The sequence below is a fragment of the Nelumbo lutea genome, chromosome 1 (assembly GCF_056320005.1).
Source record: "Nelumbo lutea isolate HS-2025 chromosome 1, American lotus-T2T, whole genome shotgun sequence".
Classification (NCBI taxonomy): Eukaryota; Viridiplantae; Streptophyta; class Magnoliopsida; order Proteales; family Nelumbonaceae; genus Nelumbo; species Nelumbo lutea.
The window spans coordinates 152598006-152602433 of NC_142684.1; the positions used below are offsets into that span (position 1 = coordinate 152598006).

The 4428-nt window shown below is 39.0% G+C and overlaps 1 long non-coding RNA gene across 1 annotated transcript; it reads right to left on the bottom strand.

Annotated features, from left to right (window-relative positions):
* Positions 1-2440: 2440 nt before the first annotated feature.
* Positions 2441-4190, bottom strand: LOC148878439 (uncharacterized). Its single transcript, XR_016105747.1, has 2 exons — positions 3723-4190; positions 2441-2987 (listed from the first exon to the last, which is right to left on the bottom strand). It is a non-coding gene; the product is annotated as an uncharacterized LOC148878439 (long non-coding RNA).
* Between the last annotated feature and the right edge of the window lie 238 nt (positions 4191-4428).

A 4428-nucleotide genomic window follows, 5' to 3' on the forward strand; every position in this document is an offset into this window, starting at 1 on the left:
TGAACACCTGGAGGGGACTCTCCGACGCTTAAGTTAGAATTCGGTAGCGAGTTGAGAATGAGTACGCAAGAAGATGAGAGCTAGAGAGTGGTGGATATGCGATACCTTTGCCTCTGAGGAGTCAGAGTGCTTATATACTGGCGTCTGACAGGTTCAGTGGGATTGATCCCAAATCCCTGCTGTGGCAATCTGCTATCAGGTCGTACCTCGGAGTGGCTGGCCGTTACTGTCAGGGCCGAGAGCAGGCAGGCTACAGTGACCGTTGCATGGTACGGTTTTGCCAGCTAGGGGGACAACCTATAAGCACGCCGCCGCCAGGCGGGAGACAGGGGTGCAACCTTCTGAATTGGCAGGTGTTGCACCGTTAGATGAGGGATGCAGGAGCAGTCTAGCAGGTATGACTTTGTCAGATGAGAAGCTTCCCATAGAACGTCGAGCCGCCCCTTAGCGAGCTACCCTGTGACGAGCTACTGGTGGCGTGCCGAGGTAGTTGTGCCTGAGGTGAGTTGTCTTCGAGGCGGTCCACTTGCTTGGGCCTGGAGCGAGCTCGTTGTTCCAGTTCGCGAACTGGGATGAACTTAATTCAGAGTGCAACTCGGGACATCGGCATGCTCGAGCTTGCCTCGTGGCAAGTTGATACTTGCTGAGATGTCACCTGCGTCGAGTCATGTCCATGTACCGATCCACCTATGCCAAGCTGTCGTATATACTGATTCACGTAGACGTGTCCAAATTTCAAATCCAAATCACCCTTCATCATTTCAAAATAAATTGCAATCACTCACTAGTCCAAAGTCTTGAAATGTGGTGGATTTTCTTACTTCACTCGGCATCTTGGTACATCACTTTAATCAACATTAGTACGTGAATTTTGAAAAGTCATTATGGGGTGGGGCTCCTGAAGGGAAAATAGTTAACATACAAAAACCCCACACCCCATTACTTTAAAGTTTAAAACCCAAATCACACTGCAGTTGGACTCATCTAAGCCTGGGCTTAAAGGGATCATACGGTTGTAATCGGTGGTTACAGAAGATCCGGATAACCTTTGGTTGCAGCATATTTGGGCTCCATAAAGCCCATCAGATGGCGGGCCTCTATCATTTCTAGTACATGGGGCATGTGACAAGTTTTGGGCCGGTGGGGCCCGGGGCCCTGATCTGAAATAGATGGGAATGTGGAATTGTGGACCAGGTGGTGGTGGATTGGGAATTTGAGGGTGAGACCGTTTATAACCAGACAGTAGCTGCTAGCTCTCCCATCAATTTAGTACTTTTATCCACATGAGGTCCTGTCACTTGCATTTAATGGTGTCATTTGATGAATACAACTATACAAGGAAAATGTCACTTATAAGTGCTACTTGCAATTAATCAATGCACATCTGTAGTTCTAATAAAGATGATTTTTTGATCAAGTTCATAGTTCATACCATGAATCATGAAACGTGCAAGGAAAAATTCTTGTTAGCAAGGGCTCTTTGCAGAACAGAAAAATAGAAATGTAATAAATTTATCCCTTTTAAGCAAAGAAAGATATCTACATACGACATTAAACTGAAATGAATACATGAAAAGGGTACAGAATACAGAATCAAAGTTAACGCGGAAATGGGCAAACGTCTGAGGCTTGATTAAAAGGATTTTTGCAAATTCAACAACTCAGACATTGTTGTTGTTGTTATTATTGATGTTGTTCTCTAATTTTAATTGAAATTCGACGACCACACATCACACATGTAGTATTAATATCATTAACTTTGCAAGTGGCAATGCTTACGACGAGCCACTTGTAGATGGTGTCCGCCAATACGTAGCTTTATTTAGGGCTATTCATAACAAGACCCAAATCGATTAAACCGATCAATCTGGTCCGATTCAACCTGAATTGGTCAGTTTTTCTTTAGTATCGATCAGTTTCGGGTTATAAAAAAATATAAACCGAACCGACCCAAACTGACTTAGATATATATTATATATAATATATTTCAGATATTATAATTATATATATATATATATATATATCTGATATATTTCAGTTTTAATATATATTTCAGATATATATTTGTGGATATATATATATATATATATATATTTCAGCTTTATTTCAGAAATATACATATTATATATAAAATTTTCGATATATAAAATATCAGTTTTAATCCATCAAATCATTTTTAATTTTCAGGCATCTAGTCTTTGTTTTCTTAGACTTGAATTATTTACCATTTACACCAAGAGAATCATTCACAAAATCGATCCAAATCAATTCAAACCGACCAAATCGGTTTTACTTAGTATTGGATCAATTTCGATTTCATTTCTAAGTAAAACGATCAAGTCAAATCAATTGAAAAAATGTAAGTAAACCAACCCAATCCGATCGATAAATAGCCTTAACTTTATTATATAATTGACCCAAAACCAAATCTGCAGCTGTATATAGGCCAAGAAAAATAAAGCTTTGAGCTCATCCATTCCCACCAACCATGCATGCACAATAACCCAAATACATATGTTGTACTCTTTCTCTAGTTGGTATATGACCAACCGGATAAATACCCAGTTTGTTTGACTTGACATCCCTTGCAGATTTTGGAGAAAAAAAAAAGAAAAAAAGAAAAAAGAAAGAAGCTAAAAATTAGTCAAACTAGTTGGGGTTGCGAATACAGAGCAATTTCCTTCTTGGTTTTTTGTTAATGTTTGGTTGGTTGTTGGTGAGCACCGGCTTCTAATATCTATTATCAAATTGTGGTTTTGTTTATTATGGTGCATGGGGTAGTCTTCATTTGTTCCATCCACGGTCCACCATGATAGTTACAGGCTACGCGATTCGCGATTTTCTCCGTAAGTTGCCCACCCAAGTCCCAACTGGCCCAGCAAAACCCGTGGACGAGGATAGCCCATTATTCCAGACCTCCTTCTGAAATTCCGCACCTGCTTTGTTCATCTCAGGAAACGTCTCCACTAGCTGATTGTACTGTGAATCTGTGATGTCAATTACGAAAGTAATTATTATTGGTATCAATTAACAATATAATTACTATTGAGTAATCATCAGTTAACATTGACTCCTAAATAAAGAAAACGCATACGCCTCCCTGATTATCAATTACTATGCTAGACTTACCTTCTTCTTAAATTATTTTTATGGTTTAGTTAATTTAGTAAATATATTCTTATTGTTTGAAAATTGATTAACTCTATCTTTATTTTTTCTGATAATTGATTAATACTTTCTTTACTGTTAATATTCATTACCAGAAAGATAAAAAGACTATTTTACCATTTATTCTTCTTTCGCTCTCCATTATCAATTCTAGCATGTAATCTGAGAACCACTTTTGGTTCAATTACAGGCACTTAATAGCATCTCTGAAATGCTCATTAACAGCAGCCATGAAATGAGGCAAACGATCAAATAAAAAAAACTGATGATCCCAAGAAACATCAAAAGAAGAGTATTATTATGAGGTTGAAAATCCGAATTACAATGGTTGGAAAAAACCGGAATAGTTGGAAACGAAATTTCAGCAGAGCATTATCAAATAGTTGGAAAAACAGAGCATTATCAACCTGAATGGTTGGAAAAATAGAGACAATGGTTGAAAAATAGAGTATTATCAAATAAATCGGATTCTCATCCAAAACGAAATTTAGGCCAAATAGTTGGAAAAAAAAAAAGTCAGCATCATATATGTTCTAACGAAAGATAAATAAAACCTGAATAGGCAGAGCATCCATTTCTGCCCTGAGTGCAATGGAGGACCACCGGTGCACTCAGGGAGGACCACCGGCTCCAAACCAGTCGACTCGTCTCGTACTCATGTCCGTTCTTCGTAGTCGCCGAGACCATCTCCCAGAAATGCTCCATGACCACCTCCCACCTCTTGCCTACACACCCACACTGCCCCGACCGCCCCTGTCTGTAGTCACCGCACAACCAGCACACCCCCTGGCTGTCCGTACTCCGCAGTCGTAGAGACCACCTCCCATAAAATGCTCGATGACCACCTCCCACCTCTCACCTACACACCTAAACTGCCCAGATCGCCTCTGTCGTGACTGAACGAAGCCCCTCTCAACGGATATTAACGATTAAAGTAGAATTAATTAATTATCAGAAATAAGAAATAGTATTAATCAATTTTTTTGACAGCAAGAGTACATTTAGAAAATTAACAAAATCATAAGGATAATTTAAAAAATTTATCCTATTTTAATTAATCAGCATTTTCTGAAAATAATAAATAACGTAGTAAAGAAACTTAGAATTTTGGAATTTGGATTGATTTGCCACGAGGAGTACGGCCGTCCACCGGTTCACGTCTCTCCACTTTTGGACTCTTTTGGTGGTCGACTTGTTGTTTTGTGTTTTGTGCGGTAGAATTAATGGATTTGACATTTGAATCTCCCCTAAAATAAAAAA